Source organism: Chiloscyllium plagiosum, unplaced genomic scaffold (assembly GCF_037043375.1).
Source record: "Chiloscyllium plagiosum isolate Xiang-an unplaced genomic scaffold, Cpla_swu_hap1 HiC_scaffold_18, whole genome shotgun sequence".
NCBI lineage: Eukaryota > Metazoa > Chordata > Chondrichthyes > Orectolobiformes > Hemiscylliidae > Chiloscyllium > Chiloscyllium plagiosum.
This window is the reverse complement of record NW_028270156.1, coordinates 36,361,615-36,384,735: the sequence shown is the minus strand read 5'-3', so window position 1 is coordinate 36,384,735 and position 23,121 is coordinate 36,361,615. Positions and strand designations below refer to the sequence as shown.

The 23,121-nt window shown below is 42.7% G+C and overlaps 1 pseudogene; it reads right to left on the bottom strand.

The window, feature by feature from the left end:
• Positions 1-12,151: 12,151 nt before the first annotated feature.
• Positions 12,152-12,408, bottom strand: LOC148146890 (signal recognition particle RNA; annotated as a pseudogene).
• Positions 12,409-23,121: the final 10,713 nt, after the last annotated feature.

The window sequence follows — 23,121 nt, the reverse complement described above, 5'->3', positions numbered from 1 at the left end:
TCTAGCATTTCCTATACCTACCAGCCTTTCCTTTCACCCGAACAGAAATAGTTTGTCTCTGAACTCTCATTATCTCATTTCTGAAGGCTTTCCATTTTCCAGCCGTCCCTTTGCATGAGAACATCTGCCCCAATCAGTTTTTGAAAGTTCTTGCCTAATGCCATCAAAATTAATCTTCCTCCAATTTAGAACTTCAACTTTTAGTTCTAATTTATCCTTTTCCATCACTATTTAAAAACTAATAGAATTTTGGTCACTGGCCCCAAAGTGCTCCCGAATTAACACCTCAGTCAATTGCCCTGTTTTATTTTCCAAGAGTAGGCAAGTTTTGCCCCTTCTCTAGTAGGTACATCAACATGTTGAATCAGAAAATTTTCTTGTACAGACTAAACAAATTCTTCTCCATTTAAACACTTAACACTATGGCAATCCCAGTCAATGTTTAATTTATCAGTCCTACCTTGTTCCCTGCCTGCCCTGACTGTTTGACTCGCTTCTTTTCTCAACTGTACCAGTCACAGATTGATCTCTTTCCACATTATCTCCCTGGGTCCCAGCACCCTCTATCCCCCACTGTAGTAGTTTCAATACTCCTGAGCAGCTCTAGCAAATCTCCCTGCCGGAATATTATTCCCCTTCCAATTGAAGTGCAATCTGTCCTTCTTGTACAGATCACTTCTACCCCAGAATAGATTCCAATGATCCAAAAATGTGAATCCTTCTCATATACACCAGCTCCTCGGTCATGCATTCATCTGCTCTGTTCTCCTATTCCTACCTTCACTAGCTCGCAGCACTGGGAGTAATCCAGATACTACTATGCTGGAGGAACTCCTTTTTTTAATAAATATTTTTGTTGAAAGTAGATTTTTGAAATTTTTTTACAAAATTAAAAAATTAGTACAAAATAGTGTATTCCACTTTACAAAAATAATAGCAACACTAATATAAAATTAAGAAAACTAACTACTGATCTATTCTACAGACTACCAAAACACAAAGTAAAATATAAAAAAAGAAAACTCTCTATATAAGAAAAGACCACAGTGTCGTACATTACTAACAATAACCAAAATAAATAAATAAATAAATAACTAAATATGCATTCAAAATAAAGTTATATCAAGTCATAACAAAACCCGTATTTATATGGGATTCTTCTTCTCGAGGGCCCCCGAACCAACCAACACCATCCTCATGGCTAAGCAAAGGCCCTTACCAATATGGCCGATATATCTGCATCAATGTAGTTCAAAAAGGGCTGCCATGTTCTTTAATATAATTCCATTTTTTGGTGCACCATATTCATAAGGAAGACTGGGGTATTCCATAACTATCCTGTACTAACTCAAAAGTCCTGGGGGACTTTCGGACACCCAACTTACTAAGATGTTTTTCCTCACACAAAAGGAAAGGATAGTGAATAATTTCTTCCCGTATGCATCTAGAGAAGGGAAATTTGGAAAACTCAAAAGAAGAGACACTCAGTCCAGTCCAATCTCTGTTCCCAAAATCTTTGCCAAGGCATTGGCAATGCTGTCCCAATATCTGCGAATCTTATGGCATGCCCACAAATAATGAGTGAGAGTATCAACTTCTATTTTACATTTAGGGCACGTTGGGGATGCTCCTGCCTTGAACTTTGCAAGTCACTCTGGTGCCATATGAGCCCTATGAAATATCTTCAATTGAATAACCTGAGTTCTATTACAGATAGAGATCTTCTTGGCATTTTCCCAGATATCCTTCCACATCTCTAAGGAGATTTCTATCCCCAATTCTTGATTCCAGGTTTTATATAACCGTTTCATGTCCGTCGACACCTTATTATTTAACAAGTGGTAAAGAGTACTGACTGAGGGCGCACCCATTGGCCAAAGCACTCTCCTTTCCATACCCAATTTATATGGATTAGTCATCAATGTGGTTTTTTTGTATGAAATCTTGTACTTGAAAGTATCGAGGAAGGTCTTTGCTGGGCAATCTGAACTTCTGATGCAACTGTTTGAAGGACATCATGACTTCCCCATCAAACAGATCTCCCAAACAGGAGATACCACTGGACTCCCAGATGTTAAATCCAGTATTAGTCAAGCCTGGCTGAAATCCCAACGTTCCCATTATAGGGGTATAAGTGGAGGTTTTTTGTAAATTGCCCACATCCTGTCAGATCATCTTCCAAGCTTTGATTGTATTTAATACAATTGGATTTTTACAATGATCCGTAATAGCTACCATCCTTTCCATAAATAGTAGATTCATGGGAGGACATTTTGCTTGGGAGGCCTCAATATCCAACCAGATTGATTGTGGATCACAGGAGATCCAATCAGTCACATATGACAGCAGGGAACTCAGTTGGTACCTCTTGAAATTCAGAAAATCCAGCCCTCCCCCTACTTGTGGGAGCAGCAACATATCTAATTTAATAAGGGGCCATCTATGACTCCAAATAAAGGAGCTGAGCCAACCATAGAGCTTAGGCAGTGCCTCCCTCTGCAGCAACAAGGGGGAGCATTCTCATAGGGTATAAAAGACGAGGTAGAATATTCATCTTGACCAAAGCTATTCTTCCTAGTCAGGATATCGAGAGATCTTCCCAGCATTGAAGATCCTGCCTTATTTTCTCTTAACAAGTGTGTATAACTAGCTTTATATAGCTGACCAAATGCTGTGGTAATAAAAATACCTAAATAAAGAAAGCCTCCCAGTGACCATTGAAAGGGGAAGCAGGATCCATCCGGAAAATTGGATATGCTGGTAAGACCTCTTAGCGGCATGGCCTCTGATTTCATAAAATTAATTTTGTAACCTGGAACAATAGACAATAGGTGCAGGAGTAGGCCATTCTGCCCTTCGAGCCAGCACCACCATTCATTATGATCATGGCTGATCATCCTCAATCAGTATCCTGTTCCTGCCTTATCCTCATAACCCTGGATTCCATTATCCTTAAGAGCTCTATCCAACTCTTTCTTGAAAGTATCCAGAGACTTGGCCTAGGGCAGAGCATTCCACACACTCACCACTCTCTGGGTGAAAAAGTTTTTCCTCAATTCTGTTCTAAATGGCCTACCCCTTATTTTTAAACTGTGTCCTCTGGTTCGGGACTCACCCATCAGTGGAAACATGCTTCCTGCATCTAGAGTGTCCAATCCTTTAATAATCTTATACGTCTCAATCAGATCCCCTCTCAGCCTTCTAAACTCAAGGGTATACAAGCCCAGTCACTCCAATCTTTCAGCGTAAGATCGTCCCGCCATTCCGGGAATTGACCTTGTGAACCTACGCTGCACTCCCTCAATAGCCAGAATGTCTTTCCTCAATTTTGGAGACCAAAACTGCACACAATATTCCAGGTGCGGTCTCACCAGGGCCCTGTACAGCTGCAGAAGAACCTCTTTCCTTCTATACTCAATTCCGCTTGTTATGAAGGCCAGCATTCTATTAGCTTTCTTTACTGCCTGCTGAACCTGCATGCTTGCTTTCATTGACTGATGTACAAGAACACCCAGATCTCATTGTACTGCGCCTTTACCTAACTTGACTCCATTTAGGTAGTAATCTGCCTTCCTGTTCTTGCCACCAAAGTGGATAACCACACATTTATCCACATTAAACTGCATCTGCCATGCATCTGTCCACTCACCTAGCCTATCCAGGTCACCCTGTAATCTCCTAACATCCTCCTCACATTTCACCCTGCCACCCAGCTTTGTATCATCAGCAAATTTGCTAATATTACTTTTAATACTATCATCTATATCATTCATGTATATTGTAAAAAGCTGCAGTCCCAGCACTGATCCCTGCTGTACCCCACTAGTCACCGCCTGCCATTCTGAAAGACAGCTGTTTATCACTACTCTTTGATTCCTGTCAGCCAACCAATTTTCAATCCAAGTCAATATTTTGTCCCCAATACCATGCACCCTAATATTGCTCATTTGCCTCCTATGTGAGACTTTATCAAAGGCTTTCTGAAAGTACAGGTACACTACATCCACTGGATCTCCCTTGTCCATCTTCAGAGTTACATCCTCAAAAGGTTCCAGAAGATTAGTCAAGCATGATTTCCCCGTCATAAATGCATGCTGACTCTGACCTATCCTGTTACTGCTATCCAGATGTGTCGTAATTTCATCCTTTATAATAGACTCCAGCATCTTTCCCACCACTGAGGTCAGACTAACTGGTCTATAATTCCCTGCTTTCTCTCTCCCTCCTTTCTTAAAAAGTGGGACAACATTAGCCAGCCTCCAATCCGCAGGAACTGATCCTGAATCTATAGAACATTGGAAAATGATCACCAATGCATCCACGATTTCTAGAGCCACCTCCTTCAGTACCCTGGGATGTAGACCATCAGGTTCTGGGGACTTATCAGCCTTCAGACCTAACAGTCTCTCCAACACCATTTCCTGGGAAATATGAATTCCCCATCAGTTCAAGTCTTTTAGCCACTGGGAGATTGCTTGTGTCATCCCCAGTGAACACAGAACTGAAGTACCAATTCAACTCTTCTGCCATTTCTTTGTTCCCCGTAATATATTCACCTGTTTCTGTCTTCAAGGGCCCAATTTTAGTCTTAACCATTTTTTTTTTCCTTTCATATACCTAAAAAAGCTTTTACTATCCTCCTTTATATTTTTGGCCAGTTTACCTTCGTACCTCATTTTTTCTCTGCGTATTTCCTTCTTAGTTATCCTCTGTTGTTCTTTAAAAGCTTCCCAATCCTCCATTTTCCCACTCAACTTTGCTATGTTATACTTTTTCTCTTTTGACTTTATATGTTTCTTAACTTCCCTCATCAGCCAAGGCCACCCCTGTCTCCTCTTAGGATCTTTCTTCCGTTTTGGAATGAACTGATCCTGCATCTTCTGCATTATACCCAGAAATACCTGCCATTGTTGCTCCACTGCCATCCCTGCTAGGGTATTGCACCATTGAACTTTGGCCAGTTCCTCCCTCATAGTTCTATAGTTCCCTTTATTCAACTGAAATATTGTCACTTCCGATTCTACCCTCTCCCTTTCAAATTGCAGATTAAAGTTTATTGTATTATTGTCACTACCTCCTAATGGCTCCTTCACTTCGAGTTCCTTGATCAAATCCGATTCGTTGCACAACATCAGATCCAGAATTGCCTTCTCCCTGGTAGGCTCCAGCACCAGCTGTTCTAAGAATCCATCTCGGAGTCACTCCACAAACTCCCTTTCTTGGGGTCCAGTACCATCCTGATTTTCCCAGTCTACCTGCATGTTGAAATCCCCCATAACAACTGTAGTAATAGCTTCGCAACAGGCCAATTTCAGCTCCTTATTCTATTTACACCCTACATCCAGACTACTGTTTGGGAGCCTGTAGATAATTCCCATGAGGGTCTTTCTAACCTTAGAATTTCTCAGCTCTATCCATACTGACTCTACATCCCCTGACTCTAGGTCGTCCCGCAAGGAACTGAATATCATTGCTTACCAACAGGGCCACCCCACCCCCTCTGCCCATCAGTCTGTCCTTACGATAGCACGTATAGCCTTGAATATTCATTTCCCAGGCACTGTCCACTTGAAACCACGTCTCCGTTATCCCCACAACATCGTAACTTCCAATTTCCAAATGAGCCTCATGCTCATCCATCTTATTTCTAATGCTTATGCGTTCATATGTAATATTTTTAATTTGTTACTGCCCTCACCCTTCCTATCAATCCCTATTTCACTCAACCTTACAGCATGATTCTTTTTTGAGTTTTCTGCTCCATTGGTACCGTTGTCTTTCTTGACTTCTCTTGTTCTAACTTTCCATTCAGTTTCCTTCTTAAACTTCCAGCTTGTCCCCTCCCCCCGCTATTTAGTTTAAACGCAGCTGTGTTGCAGTGAGAACATACCAAATAAGTTAACCACTTGAATTAAGCGGGGCACAGAGTCAATGGGTCATTTAAGAAAAGAAGGATATCATCCACATAGAGAGTGATTTTATGCTTACCCGATCCTATCTCTGGGATCGGGTAAGTTAGGATCAGTTTGTACAGCTTCCGCCAGCGGCTCAATCACTAACATAAATTGTAGTGGTGAGACAGGGTATCCCTGATGTCAACGTCTGCCAACACTAAAGCTATCCAATCTTACACCATTGCTAATCACCGCTGCTTTGGCGTCATTATATAATACTGCAACCCATTTAGTAAAGACATCTCCGATACCAAACCATTCCAAAGTATAAAAAGATATGGCCATTCTACCCGAACAAATGCCTTCTCTGCATCTAGGGAGACAACTAATCCCGGTATCGCTCCCTGCTGGCGGACTTGTACCATGTTTAACACTCTTCTAATGTTATTAGTTGATCTGCGACTCTTAATAAATTCTCTTTGATCCGCTTTTATAATGAATGGTAAAACCCTCTCAAATATTAATGCCAACATTTTTGAGAATATTTTAAAGTCTACATTCAATAAGGATATAGGTCTGTATGAAGTTGTTATCTGGGGCTTTCCTTTCTTAAGAATGAGAGAGATATTTGCTTCTCTCAGAGAAGGTGAGAGGCAAGCCTTACTGTGTGTATAATTATACATATCTATAAGTGGCCCGGCCAATTCATCTATAAATTCAGATAGAACCCATCCTGGAATCCATCTGGTCCAGGTGCTTTACCACTCTCGAGCTGCCTCACCACCTCCTGTACTTTTTGGGTTGTCAGGGGGGCATTCAAAAGCAAGAACAGCTCTGAGGTTAGGCCTGATAGGGCTAGAGTTTTTAAAAAAGACTCCATCTTCCTCGTTCTATCCTCACAGCCCTCCGACTTGTACAATTCGAAATAGAACTTTCTAAAGGCTGCATTGATCTTTTTTTAGGATCACAAGTCAGATATCAGCACCCTCTCTAATAGATGTAATGAATTGGGTAGCCTTTTTCTTTATGGCAAAGTATGCTAGATACCTGCCCAGCTAATCGCCATATTCAAATAATCTCTGCTTCGCAAATAGTATCTCCCTCTTTGCTGTTTGAGGAAGTGTGGTATTCAAAGTTGCCCTGAGGGCTATGATCCACTGTAGTTTAGTAATGGAGGGCCTATCGGCATACACTGTCTCAGCTGCCTTCAGATGAGCCTCAAGCAGATGCTGTTGATCTCCCTTTCGTCTTTTCTGGGTAACAGAATATGAGATAACCAAGCCGCGTGTATATGCCGTAGCAGTCTCCCACATCACCAACAGGTTACTGGCCGTACCTGAATTGACATCCCAGAAAGTTTTAAATTCGTGCAAGAAATATTCTATGAACTTACTATCCTTCAATAGGAAAGAGTCCATACGCCAGTGTCGGGAACCCAACTTGTCATCACTTGTCTTAACCTCCATATATACTGTTGCGTGGTCAGAAATAGGTATATTACCCATTTTATAAAACTATATCAAATTCAGAAAGGTCACAGGGTCAAAAAAACATATTAATTCTGGTATGGCACGTGTGGATTAGAATAAGAAGTAAAATCTCTACCCTTAGGGTAAAGACACCTCCACACGTCTACCAGCTCCAACTCCCTATCCAGATCAGCCAACTGCCTAGATCGCAGATATACCCTCAGAGCTCGTAGGTATCCTGCCCACCTGGGGGTCGATAATACAATTAAAATCTCCCCCTATAATTGTGTGTCGCACCCCGAGAGCCATCAACTTGGAGAGTGCTTCTGTTACAAATTTAAAAGGATGTGCCGGGGGGCAATAAACATTCAAAATCCCGTAATCCTCTCCATATATTAGGTCTTTAAGTAATAAATAACATCCAAACTCATCTGTTATCTGGCTTAGCATTTGGAAGGGAAGATTCTTCCGGATAAGAATGGCCACTCCTCTACATTTTGAGCTAAAAGATGAAAAGAACACTTGGCCAAATCCACCCTGTTGCAGCTTTGAATGCTCCTTGTCAAGTAGATGTGTCTCCTGTAGAAGGGCTACATCAACCCTTTCCTTTTTAAACTTGATAATATCTTTTTCCTTTTAATTGGTGAGTGGCTCTGCAAACTCCACACAGACAGTTGCCTGAGGTGAGAATTGAACCCAGGTCCCGAGCACTGTGAGGCAGCAGTGCTAACCACTGAGCCATTGTGCAAAAGTAACTCAGAAACGTCCCCCAATAATCGGATAAACCAAGCGAGTTATAGATAAGAGTCAAAAGAAAGAACCCCTCCCCATGGAAGGATGGAAAAGTGACAGAGGGAATGAGGAGGAGAAAAAACAGAAGGGGGGTAAAATAAATTAATTGTCCATAGAGGTCAAGACCCACAGTCTACTTGAGAGCATCCAAAAATTGTTTTACTTTTTCTGGTGATCTGAAGTTATACACAAATCCTCCATGACTGAAGTACAGCGTTGCCGGGTATCGCATGGAATATTGAATATTTAAATCCCTCAGACTCTTCTTTACCTCGCTGAACGCCTTCATCTTGCGAATCTCAATCGGAGAGAAGTCGTGGAACAACATTATTTTGGAACCCTTGTATACCATGGTTTGGGGATCCTACCCCAAAACTCTGGAGGCCTCCAGCAGCATTTGCTTTTTCCCTGTAGTGCCGAAGTCAAACGAGGACCGGGCGGAGTTGCTGGTCCGACTTGGGCCTGCGCGCAGCAACCTGGTGGGCCCACTCAACCCACACCCAGCCCAGCTCCGACTCCAGTTTCAACAGCTGAGGGAGCCATTGCTCCAAAAAAATCAATAAGCTGGCCTTCCTCCCCCATTTGGGAAGCACAGCAACCGAATATTTATCCAATGACCTCGATTCTGCGCCCCTCCAACATGCTGCTCAAGTTTATCGATCTCTTGGTCATGCTGCAGAAGCATGACCGAGATTGACTCCCACCTGGATGGGGACTCTTCAATGGATGCGTCGATCTTCTCTCAGAGCTTAACAATCTCCGAGATCAGGCTCCCCTCTGCCGGTAAGTGCCTTGGGGCGACCGCGAATTTCTCTGTTGCTGTGGGGCATGGGGGTTGGGGGGCATGGGGGTGAGGGCGGTGGTGGTGGTGGTGGGTAGGGGTCCTTACCTGTTGCAAACGTCATAATGCTTTACCTTTGGTCATTTTGAAGTGAAAAGAAAACTGCTAAAGTTTGATGCAGAATGACCAAAGCTGCTGAGAAAAGGCTATTTTAAATAGTTTAGAAAATGAAGGGAGGGGGGTACCCCACTTTGCCTGGGTCCTAGGCAGAGCTCAGCAGACTCAGACCTACTGGGTCACCCCCATCTTGAATTCCCCCTAGAGAATCTCCTTTTTAAATTCCTGTGTAACTCTCTATATTCTCCATTCAGAATCTCATCCTTTTGTCATCTACGTAATTGGATGCAACGTGTACAATGAACTCCGCTGGTCCCTCTCCCCCTTGAGAACATTCTGTATCCTCTCTGAGACATCCTTGAGCCTGGCACCAGGGAGGCAATGCACCATTCTGATTTTTTGCTGCTGGCCACAGAAACTTCTATTTGTGCCACAGAATAAGGAGTCCCCTATCACAATTTGGAACCCAGCATACCCCTCATTGCATTAGTGCCAGTCTCGATACCAGAATCTTGGCTGTTCTTGCAACAATTCCCTGAGAATCCAACTCTTCCTACATTTTCCAAAACAGCATATTTGTTTGAAAGATTCTTGCACTTCCTGCCTACTCCGCCTTACCTTTCCTAGAGTTCATCCATCTATGTGACTATATCTGCAACTTTTCTCCCTTCCTATAACTGCAATCCCCTTGCTCTTGTAAATTCCTTGTTGCCTCTAACTGTGTCTCCAACCAATCCACTGGATCTGATAGGATTCGCAACTGACCGCATATGTTGCAGATATAATCCTCAGTAACACGTCAACTCCCCCGAACTCCCATATCCAACAAAAAGAGCATATTACTCAACTAAAGGCCATTTTTGCTTCTTCCAATCTACACACCCAGAAAATAGCACTGTCTTATTCCTCTACAAAATACGACTCCAGGTTATCTTAATACTTACGGCTTATATTTTAAAGTTTAATCAAGAGACATATTTCAATAAAACATCTAATCAAGAAAGAACCCACTCTAGTCACTAATGCTGACTTTCTGTCTGTGACCTTTCCCAAACAGGTTCCCCCAAGATTAATTGTGAATTTCACTGTTTATTAATTTTTGCAGATACACTCCAATGTCCAGTGATACATGAATGCAAAGGCAGTAGCTGCGCAAGTTCACTGTGGTGTCAGTTAACACTGTGGGTTTCATTCCCTCTCTCTCCTGGACAGACCTGAACACGTGCTGCCACTGTCTCTTCCTCTCCCTTTTAAAAGTGCTGTTGTTTAGACTTTCTTTTCTCTCCAAAGTTCCAAAACAATGCAACAGCATATAAAACAGTAATTGCTACTCCTGGAATTTGAGGAAATCACCTCCAGCACCTAAAATGCTTCAAAAAAGGAGCAGCCTGTTACAACAAGACATTTTCCCCATCCTCCATCTTGAATTACCCACTTAAACGAAGTGCAATCATTTGGGAACGGGAAGTAAGTTTTGACAAAGCTGCAGGGGTTTTGAGTATATTACGTTTGGCAAAGTCATCAAGGCGAGATCACTTGAAGCATCTTCCTTAAAGAGAGTTTTGAATAGACTCCATCCAGAACCACCCTCCTTCACCTGGCTGAACTCATTGCACTTTGAGATCCTTAGCCTTTCATTTATCTCCTCTTTCTTCAAGTCTAAGGTGTGTGCATAGAGTACTGCAGTTGCCCCATGCCCTGGTGCCTGGTTGCATACACGGGGCTGATATATCATTACTATTACATGGCTGACGCATGCACAGGATTGATAATTAAATATTCCAGAAAATAGACGCTACAGGGAGGATAGAAAGGAAACCATGAGAGGCTTTCTTGGTTTAGGATAGCATTACTGCTGCACTTAGGCAGGCTATTCCAGTGAGTACATTCAGTGAAGTTATTTGTGTGGAACTGAGAAATAAGAAAGGGATGATCACCCTATCGGGATTGTACTATAGACACTCCAACAGTCAGCCAGACATTGAGAAGCAAACATTTGTAAGGAGATCTGTTATCTGTAAGAATAACCGGGTTGTAACGGTTGGGGTTTTGAAATTTCAAAACCCAGACTGGGACTGCCTTAGTGTTAAGGGCTGGAATGGAGTGGAATTTGTTGTGTGTGTGCAAGAAAAAAATCTTACTCAGTGTGTGGACTTACCTCCAATGGAGCAAATCCTGAACTTCCGTTGCAGGGCAAGTGACCGACGTTTCGTTGGGCGAGCACTTTGGGACCAGTGATCGTAATTCTGTTAATCTTTAAGCCGTGATGGAAAAGCGTAAACCTGATCTAAAAATTAACGTTCGAATTTGGAGGAAGGCCAATTATTGGCATCAGGCTAGAACTTTCTTAATTTGATGGAGGAATGTCGGCGGATATTCGCAGATAAAGGGACGACTGGAAAGAGGGAAAACTTCAATTGTGAGAGTCCCGAAACACTGTGCTGGTGAGGACATTGAAAAATGACATGCCTTGTGGCTTCGGGATAAAACTCTGGAATTCCGAATTTTGCTGCTCTCTGTCTCTCTCTCTCGTTCTCGCTAATATGAGGAAAGTTAAGGTGACAATGAAAGGATTGCACGGTTTTGCGGGAGAGTTATTGGCAGAAGTGAATGAATGAATGGATGGATGACAGAGAGGGGGAGGAGCCGGGACGCAGCTTGAACGCTTGGTGGTTGCATTGGAAGTTTCGTCAATGTGAGCAATAGAGGATTCGGACAGGAAAATGAAGAGAGTTTTACGCTCTCTGCTGGCCGTGGCTGGTAGGATTGTGTAAAGTGGAGATTTTCTCAGAGCATTTGGTGCTGTGAACAGCAGGGAGCAGTAAAAGAGAAGTGAATTGAGGAGAGAAGAAAGGGCAGTGTGGGAAGTGTGAGGTAATGAAGGTAGTGATTGAGAGAGTGTGTTTGTGTGAGTATGGAGGAGTGGTAGAGATTCGATTGTAGCAAAATGTGTGGATTTATTGCTTACTTTGGAAAGATTGGTTATCGTGAGAGTCAATAAATGTGGCGGGCGTAAGGAGTGAGCGGGGAAGGAAGGAAGCAGGATTGAGACAGCGAGATTGTTAGCACTGGTGGCAAAAGATGAAAATGCCGCAAGGTAAAGAATGCGTCTCACTGTATTGGTCAGGCTGCATTGTTGCATCTATTCATAAGGGCATTAGAAGGGAGTTGACCTGCTCCGGTTCACCCCTCCGCAGCACACCGGATACACCCGAGAAGCACCATGTGGTCACTGCCCTCAGTGGAGACACCCGATCGACACAGACCACAACAGCCCAGAACTCCCAACCTCAAGTCATCCGGCAGCCTCAGCCTCCCAGCAGCGGGATTACAGGCGCGCGCCACAGCCCCCGGCGATCGCGTGACGCTTCCCTCAGTTGCCTTCAGTTCAAACCGCAGCAACAGCTCCACTGCAGACATTGCTGCAAAGACAACAGGCGGACGCAGTTTCACAGAGAGTCATCGAGTCATGCAGTACGGAAACAAACCCTTCAGCCCAATCACTCTGTGCCGAACATAATCTCAAACTAAACCCTTGCTAGTTCACTGCTTCTGGTGAATATCCAAACTTTCCTTTTTCATGTATTTATCCAAAATTTCTTTTAAACATTGTAACGGTACCCATATCCATCACTTCCTCAGGAACTTCATTCCACTGGCTAACCACCCTCTTTAGAAAAAAAAATGCCCCTCATGTCTTTTTTAAATCTCCCACTTTTGGCTTTAAAATGTGCCCCCTCTCCTGGAATCCCCCATCCGAGGAAAAAGACGACTTCTGTTCATCCTATCTCTACCCTTCATTATTTTATAAACGTCCATAAGGTTTCCACTTGACCTCCTCCTCTTCAATGTCAAAGGTCCCAGCCTATCACTTCACTTCAGCTCTGATGTAGAGTCATCTGGATTCATAACATGAGCTTGCTTTCTCTCCGTGGATGCTGCCTGAACCATTGTGATCTCCAACACTTTTTGTTTTCTGTTACAGATTCCAGCATCTGCAGTAATTTGTTCCTACCCAGTCTATCCAGCCTTTCATTACAGCTCAAACTTTCAATACCTGGCAAAATCCAGTAAATGTCTTCTCAACTAGTCCAGCTTAATAATATCCTTCCTATAACTGGGCAAACAGAACTGAACACACTATTCCCAATATGTCTCACCAATGTCCTATCCAACCACAACATGACTTTTCAACTCCTATCGTCAAAGGTTTGAGCAATGAAGGCACAGCATGCAAAATGTCTCTTTAACCACCCTGTCTATACGTGATGCAAACTTCATTGGCCTTTCTGTTCTACCAACACTGCTTGTGTATAAATACAACCAAGGCCCTACTTTTGGTTGTGCCCTATGTGGCCTACTCTTATTTGTTGAACCAAAATGCAATACCTTCCATTTATTCAGATTGAACACTATCAGCCATTTTTTAGCCCATTGACCCATTTGAACAAGATCCCTTTGTAATCTTAGGAAACCTATTTCACTGGCTACTACGCTACCACTTTTGGTGCTGTCTGCAAGCTTACTAGCCATGCCTTCTATATTCTCATCCAAATCATTTATATAAATGACAAACAAAAGATTACCCAGAACCGATCCTTGTGGAATACTCTGGTGACAGGCCTTCAGTCTGAAAAACCTCCCTCAACCACCAGTCTCTGTCTCCTGCCATTAAGCCAATAATGCGTCCAATTGGCAAGCTCACCCCAAATCTTGTGAGCGAACTTAACTAATTAGTCTACAATGTGGAACCTTGTCAAATACTCTACTAAAGTCCAAGTTAACAATGTCTACTGCTCTGGCCTCATCAATATTTTTTGGTAACTTCTTCAGAACTGCAAGTATGTTTGAGAGAAATTATTTTTCTCACACAAAGCCACACTGACTATCCCAAACCAATTTATGCTTCTCTAAATGTCCATAAAGCCTATCTTTTAAAATCACCTCCAAGAATTTACCCACAACCAAAGTCAGACAAGCCAATAGTTCCCAGGTTCCTCCTTACAACGTTCCTTTAACAAATCTGGGGAAAAAATGTTTACTCCTATTTCTCCCAACCTTTGGTATTCATATATTTGTCTACATGTCTTTTAAACATTGCAATTGTGCCCAGCATACACAACTTCCTCAGGAGGTTCATTCCACATGTGAATCACATTCTGTGTAAAAATAAATTGCCCCACATGTCTTTTTAAAATCTCCCTCCTCGCACCTTAAAAATACATCCCTGGTTCTTGAAATCCCCCATCCTAGGGAAAAGACACCTAATATTATTCTTATCTTTAGGGCTTATAATTTTATAAACTTCTATAAGGTCACCTCTCAATCTCCCAAGCAAGAATGAAAAGAAAACCTCCCAGCCTCTCCAATGTTTCTTTCTAACTTAAACCTTCCACACCTGGCAATATTGTGGTAAATCTCTCCTGAACCCTCACTCGCCTAATATTATCTTTCCTATAACTGGGTGACCAGAACTGGACACAGCACTCCAGAAGAGGTCTCATTCATGTCTTATACAACCTCAACATGACTACACTCAAAATCTCGACAACATTTCTCCAAGGCTATGCTTGTGCAGATATGTGGAACATGGAAAATGTGAGGACTTCTCATTCCTGATGAAGGGCTTATGCCTGAATGTCGATTCTTTTGCTCCTGGAATGCAGCCTGACCAGCTGTGCTTTTCCAGCATCAAACTCTCAACTCGGTATGTGAAACATGCCTTGTTGTGTTCCTATTCCAGAGACGACCAACAACTCTTTCTCTGATATATCGATGATGTCATACCTGTGCCCTATCCCTAAGTATGACACTCACCAACCAGTTGTTTGCCCTTTCACTTAAGCCATCATGTTCCCATGCTAAAATTCCCATCCTGGGTGTGCTTTCGTGTTGCATTAATGTTCAACGTGAACTGGAGGAACAACATCACATTTTCATGTCATATCCCCCCATCCTAGCCCTCAACATTGAGTCAACAACTTCATAGCATGACATTTACCCTCCAGTTGGTTTAGAAACTGACCCCTTCCTTCATCTCCATTTATTTTTAATGTATCTTGCTGTTTCTGTCTCAACAGAATAGATTTTCGTTCTCTCTGTTGGAATATTGCGTGCAATTCGGGTCTCCTTACTATTGGAAAGATGTTGTGAAACTTGAAAGAGTTCAGAAAAGATTTACAAGGATGTTGCCAGGGTTGGAGGATTTGAGCTGTGAGAAACAAGCTCACTAACTTCAATAATTTCAGTCTGACACAAGATCTGAATCAGTAGTGTCCTTTATTTCACACTTGCAAGTGGGTGTGATATCCACAAGGCAGGGACAAAACACACTGAATTCAACAAATACTCGATATTTATATAATTTGGTTCCTACATTTTTTTTCTTATTTCATTGTTTCCCCCCCTGTTTACATCCTCCACTTCCCTAAGACCGGTACCCATTACTCCTCTTTATCTCTTGTCTTATCCGGCCTTGTCTGTGACAAAATGCTTAGTTCTGGCCTCACAAGGCCATTTGACCTCATCTTGCTGTGGGTTATTGTTAGGCATTTCTTGCCTTACCATTATCTATTCCCTCCATCTGTGCTGCCCCTCACAGCATCTTATCACTAAGCCCTTTTAATTGGGGTTTGTTCCTGTGTTTCTGTAAAAGTGGGAAACAGATGTTTATACCTACTGTTTATACAGGCATATTTAGTTTAACTGCCTCTCTTCACAACATTTTATCTAGTGCCTGTATTTCTACCATTGTTTTGCAATCCTGTTTCTTTCTTGCATGCATTTTTAGCTAATACAAAAAAACAATTATGCATTTCCTCCACATAGTTTCCATTCTTGTTGACTCAGCTCTTGGCTGAAACAATTACACACTGATATGAGTTCATTTATTTTTTGTATAATCAATTATAATTGCAGAATTGCAGAAGTAACATTAATTTACCTATATCCCACAAATTTCCCCTTTTTCTTTAATTAACATTTGTTATCTTCTGCATTTTTCTTTTAAGCATCGCAATTCGCAAGCATCATTCCGGAGATTTCATCCATCTTGGTCTCACTCATCCCCTCATTATTTAGTCGATAAAGTTTTTCTGCCTGATTTCCTTTTAGGGGCATTTGTTTCATCAAGGCTGTCTCAATCAGTCTTTGGGTGAGCCCTCGTATACAGGGTATGATACAACAGCCAATGGCTACCAATACCCCGACTACTACTATCAGGGAAGTAAGGATGGACACTACCACCCCTTCCATCTTCCAAACCAGGATTCAAGCCATCCTGTGAGAGATGTGTCTACACCTGAATTCTCAGCCAGTTCCTCTGCTAAGGTAGTCAATCTCCTTAAGGCCCGATTAATTGAACCATCAGCTGCAGTGTTATTAGGAATAAAGGTACAACAGCTTCCTCCTAACATCACACACACACACCCTTTTTCTGCTAAAATCATATCAAGGGCCATTCTGTTTTCCCATGCCATCCTACTTGTCGCATCAAGCTGGTCTGACATTCCTTTAAACTCATCTCTTGTATAATTTATAAATCGCTGCTGATTATAGAAAATGTAATTTATCCAATCTACATTTTTATTAATTGTTACCCACCAAAAGAGAGCTGACTCAAAGCCTGCTGCAATCTGGTTACAAGCCTTGAACTCATCAGGTACGCCCCCCCGGAGACTCCTACCGAATCGAGATAAATCCTGTCATCGAAAGAAGTGTCTAACAGTGATCTCTTATCCCTTCCCTTTTTCCCTACTATCTTTTCCTTCTCAAATGCCAGGGTAAATGGAATTGCCAATTGTACAATTGCACATATTTCTCTCCAATCTGGAGGTAGGGTGGGTCTCAATATTTTGCCTCCACAGTACCACCACAGGTCCGGTCGGGGAACCTTTAGTGCTGAGTAGTTCCCTCCTTTTTCCGTTTTGGTAACATTTTTAATCTCTGTACATAATTTCAGCTCCCCCAAATCTCTAGACCGACTTGTGCCTCGTCTGTGCACACACGATGTGTGATTTCCAACTGCAGCGGAAAATGTGGGGGAAGCTTGTACATCTTTCTTCTCCAAGGGAGGGAACATCAGAGATAGGGAGGTACAATTCCTATCATATCATGCAGTCTCATCCTGATACAGGGCTATCATACATTTCATGCCCTTCCTGTCTTGCTTCCACCCGAGTGGAAAGGGAACCACCTGGGCCACTGGCCTACCGGAGGCACATGCATAGCAATTGCTTTTGTTCAGACTTTTTACAGTATACTTTACCCATTCAACCCAGGCATTTGCATCCCCGTACCCAGTTTCTATTTCGATAGTCTGTTTCAAGTCCTTTACCTCTATAATTTTTCTACTTTAGGATCATGGGGAGGAGTGAAAGGTTGTATCTCATTATCCAGTAATTCCGCCCGTTTTCCCTATCCTATGCTAATTCAAGAACAACAGCCCACAAAATCCTTCCCATTTGCTTTCATTTCTATCCCAAACTTGATAGGAATTGTACCTCCCTATCTCTGATGTTCCCTCCCTTGGAGAAGAAAGATGTACAAGCTTCCCCCACATTTTCCGCTGCAGTTGGAAATCACACGTCGTGTGTGCACAGACGAGGCACAAGTCGGGCAGCACGGTGGCACAGTGGTTAGCACTGCTGCCTCACAGCGCCAGAGACCCGGGTTCAATTCCCGCCTCAGGCGACTCTCTGTGTGGAGTTTGCACATTCTCCCCGTGTCTGCGTGGGTTTCCTCCGGGTGCTCCGGTTTCCTCCCACAATCCAAAAATGTGCGGGTTAGGTGAATTGACCATGCTAAATTGTCTGCAGTGTTAGGTGAAGGGGTAAATGTAGGAGTATGGGTCTGGGTGGTATACGCTTCGGCGGGTCGGTGTGGACTTGTTGGGCCGAAGGGCCTGTTTCCACACTGTAAGTAATCTAATCTAATCAAACGTTTTATTTAATTGTATCTCATAGGTGCACCCCCCCCCCCCCCCCCCCAACTTGCTTCATGCCATGTGATTTTCTTTATTGTCAGGTATATTGGGTTACACTTTTTATCGGGACAATCGCGAGCTGGTTGGAAGGGGGTCCGGTGTATTGTGACGAGACCATTATGCCAAGTACCATCCCCAAGTACCATCCCCATAGGACTTAAATTGTATCTCTGAGCTGCGGTACTGTCTCTGATTATCTACATCCCCACAATTTACTAAACTGCATGCATCAGCGTCTATTACTTGTGGATTATCAGACTCAAGAACCATTAATAATACATATGAAAATGATATTTGACAAAATCCAAATACAAAGAGGGCTAGCATCATAACTCTAAGCATTCCCAGTACATTAAACATCATGCTGAAGCACAAAACGATTTAATATATAATCCGACAGAAATAATCCCGCGCTCGCGTCACCACTGTATAATCAGTTGCTCAAAGTCTCTTTAGTCTGAGTTTCAGTGGGTCTTGCGTTGATTCGGCTGTCCAGACTTCTTCCTCAACTGGAGAGTCCACTGGCCCTTCGACCCGGGTGTAGTGAGTCCAGCCTTTCTCCGCTGTCCTTATTGCCGTTTCAGTAGTTAAAAGAGCCTGATATGGCCCTTCCCAGTCCGGCTGCAATTTAGTCTCTGTCCATGATTTTACTAAGACCCAATCTCCCGGCTGGATGGGATGAACGGTGAATTCAAGGGGTGGAGTCTGTGCCAATAAACCCTGTTTCCTGCGGAAAGACAAAGAGGACAAGCGCAGTATTTACTTCTTTAAGAACAAATCTTTAGTTTTGAGAATTGGCAATTCTCCATTTGTTCCCAGATAAGGTGACCCAAATAAGATTTCATAGGGGGATAGTCCCAAATCTTTCCTCCACCAAGGGACAAGCCCAAAAAGCATCCTTTAAATCTATCACACTAAACCATTCGTGGTCATGGGAGATCTTACTTAATCTCTAATCAGTCCCTCAATTACTGGCTGCAGTCCTCGTTTACCTTCTATGGAAATTGGATATTGTCGCTCACAGACAATGTTCCCTTTCCTTTTTAAATTTACTTCAAGGGGGGGATCTGTAGTCCTCCACGATTCCCTTCCCTAGCCCATACAATAGGGTCTATCTCTCTCTCCATATCCTCTGTCAACATTGCCATTTGTACAACTAATTTTTTTTCCTGAATTCCAATCTCCAGTCCTAAGAGGGTAATTAAGTCTCTCCCTAGTAAGTTACTTCCTATATCAGGGATATGCAACAATTCCCCTGTGACCCTATCCTTAGGACCTTCTATCATCATAGGTTCAAATACTGGAACAGTAAATCCCTCCCCTTTCACCCCAGAAACAGTAATTGACCGTGTCGACATTTCTACTTTCTTTGGTTTAAAATTCAGCGATGACCGTGCTGCCCCAGTATCGACTAGGAAGACTACCTCTTCCCTATAGGGTCCCACCTTCAAGTTTATCAAGGGTTCGTGGTGTGTCCCCGAGGGCAGGAACCCCTGACACCCCTATTCATTATCAAAATTCAAAAGCGGAATTGCTCTTTCTTCCCTTTGTAGATCAGGACACTCCCGCTTAAAATGCCCTATCTTTCCACAATAATAGCATCCTTCCTGTGGAGACCTCCATCTCTGCCCCTGTCGCTCGAATCCTCTATCAAATGCTCCCCCTTGTCCTCTCCCTCTCCCCTTTCCTCTCTGCCCTACATGCTGCCATCCGCTGCTCCGGTTGCTCAATATTGGTTCCATTCTTTTCTTAACTACCTAATCAACCGTAGCTACCATCATTTTCACCTTCAGCTTTTGTCTCTCATCCTCTGTCTTTACAAACACTTTCTGTGCCTCTCTTAACAATTCATCTAATGGTTTTTCACTCCACCCTTCTATCTTCTGTATCTTTCTCTTTATGTCTGGCTATGCCTTTGTCACAAAATGTACTTTCAAAAGACCCTGTGCCACTGGGTCCTCAGGGTTCATTCCAGAATATTTCCGCATTGAGTCTCTTAACCTCTGCAAGAAAGCTGAAGGAGTCTCATCTTTCTCCTGTCTAACTTCAAAGGCTTTAGTCAGATTCTGCGACTTCGGAACTGCCTCTCTTATTCCTTTTAGAGTCAGGTCTTTCAATTCCCTCATTTCTTCTCTATGCTCTGGGTTTTGATTTTCCCACTGGGGGTCTCTGAGGGGAAACTTCGTCTCTCCCTGTCCAGCATCCCCATCTCCAATCGGCTGTTCCCTATCACATATTTTAATGGCTGCTCCCCATATAAGTCCCCTTTCCTCCCCAGTAAATAGTATATTCAAAATAGACATTAACTCAGCCCACATATACAGATTGGGCCCCAAATATTGATCAATTTGTTCAGACAACCCTACCGGATCCTCAACAAGGACTTTCGTTTCCTTTTTAAATGTTCTGACCTCCCCACTGGTGAGGGGGGCACTCACAAACCCAATCTCTTTGCCCCTATTGGTACCTCCCGAAGGGGATAAGTCGTTACATTCTTCCCTTTTTTCTTTTCTTCTTTTTAAGAAATATTGCAATATTTCTAGCTCCCCATAACGTCAAACACCAATTCATCAATTCATAATCTCTTTTGAATCCTTAACCTTAAAAGAAATCATGTTAAGTTTCCATAATAAAAATCAAATTCAAAACAGTCCTCGAACTCAAGCTCCAGGGAATAAAACGCAAACATTCAATCACCAACAAACCAATGTGCATTCAAACCAAATCACAAAGGGTTAAACTTTCTACCAGCTGTACAGCTCTTTTCATTCTCTCTCTCTCACTCATTGACAAATAAATTCAGATATTTACAAACCCAGTCTTCGTCCGACCTGTACTTTGGCCAGAAGACGGCGGGACGAAGAATGGATTCCTTAGTCCATACAAAGCAACAATATTTAATCATCTTTTTCCCTTGTACAAGTATTATTTTTCCAATTCCACAACATCCTGCCCAACGGACTTTCTGCAGGTATGTTGTAAGAGACTCCACCTCCATTTCCATTGCCTTGTTCTTCTTTTGTTTTCCCGGAGGCTTTTTCCTTACTTACGGCACAACCTATATTGAGTTCCTTCGTTAGTCCCTTATTAACTACTAAAATTCAATCCCAGCCACCAAGGCAATACTTAAAAGTCAATTTTCTTACCTTGGTCTGTGCACAGAGTTGCCTGGCCCCTTTTTGCCATATTTTCTATTGACCTCCTCTCACTGTCTGATTCAGATGTCTCTCTTGTGGGATTCGTACCAGTCGCCCAAGGGAGTGGACCAGACCGGGACACGAGACCGCTCCTCAATGGGGAACGGGAAGCGTCTTCCCAGAGTCCAGCGCCAACCACTCCTCCCGGCGATGGAAGAACATCCCGGACAGCCCCCAATTGTGAGAAACAAAGCTCACTCACTTCAATAATTTCAGTCTGACACAAGATCTGAATCAGTAGTGTCCTTTATTTCACACTTGCAAGTGGGTGTGATGTCCACAAGGCAGAGACAAAACACACTGAATTCAACAAATACTCGATATTTATATAATTTGGTTCCTACATTTTTTTTCTTATTTCATTGTTTCCCCCCCTGTTTACATCCTCCACTTCCCTAAGACCGGTACCCATTACTCCTCTTTATCTCTTGTCTTATCCGGCCTTGTCTGTGACAAAATGCTTAGTTCTGGCCTCACAAGGCCATTTGACCTCATCTTGCTGTGGGTTATTGTTAGGCATTTCTTGCCTTACCATTATCTATTCCCTCCATCTGTGCTGCCCCTCACAGCATCTTATCACTAAGCCCTTTTAATTGGGGTTTGTTCCTGTGTTTCTGTAAAAGTGGGAAACAGATGTTTATACCTACTGTTTATACAGGCATATTTAGTTTAACTGCCTCTCTTCACAACATTTTATCTAGTGCCTGTACTTCTACCATTGTTTTGCAGTCCTGTTTCTTTCTTGCATACATTTTTAGCTAATACAAAAAAACAATTATGCATTTCCTCCACATAGTTTCCGTTCGTGTTGACTCAGCTCTTGGCTGAAACAATTACACACTGATATGAGTTCATTTATTTTTTGCAGAAGTAACATTAATTTACCTGTATCCCACAGAGCTATAGGGAGAGGCTGAACAGGCTGGGGCTTTTTTCCCTGGAGCGTCGGTGGCTGAGGGGTGACCTTATAGAGGTTTACAAAATTATGAGGGGCACGGATAGGATAAATAGGCAAAGTCTTTTCCCTGGGGTTGGGGAGTCCAGAACTAGAGGGCATAGGTGTAGGGTAGCGTGGAAAGATATAAAAGAGACCTAAGGGGCAGGTTTTACATGCAGAGTACATGTATGGAATCAGCTGCCAGAGGAAGTGGTGGAGGTTGGTAAAATTGCAACATTTAAAGGCATTTGGATGGATATATGAAGAGAAAGGGTTTGGAGGGATATGGTCCGAGTGCTGGCAGGTGGGACGAGATTGGGTTGAGATATCTGGTCAGCATGGACGGGTAGGACCTAAGGGACTTTATGACTCTCTTTTGCACCTGGTATCTCCAGACATTTTACATTTCTATCTCACCTTTATTAACGTTACCACTCTTTTTGTCTCCTGCTCTGAGCACCATCACCATTTACTCTACTTGATCTGTCTCCCCCTCTCTCAACAGCAGAAAAATGTTTAAATTCCAAGATGGTCCAGTTCTGAAGAAAACATTTCAGACTCAAAAGGTTAATGCTATTTGTTTATCCATGTCATGCATGCAGCTGGACGTTGTCAGTTGCAAGTGGTGACAACAGCTCCACTGCAGTTATTAGTGTAATTCCAGCAGGCTCTTGCATTTGATTTGACTTGATTTATTGTTGTCACACATACCTAAGTGCAGTGAAAAGTTGTGTTTTGTGTACAGAATAAGCATATCATAAGATACAAAGACATACAGATCATAGGGTGATTTAACACAGCAAGGCACACAAAGTTACAGCTGCAAGGAGGGTATAAAAAGAGATCACCATTAGATTTGAAATTTGAGAGGCCCATTCAGCAGACTAATGTGTTCTTGAACCCTTTGGCACGTGTGTTTAAACTTTTGTATCTTCTGCGTGATGGCAGAAG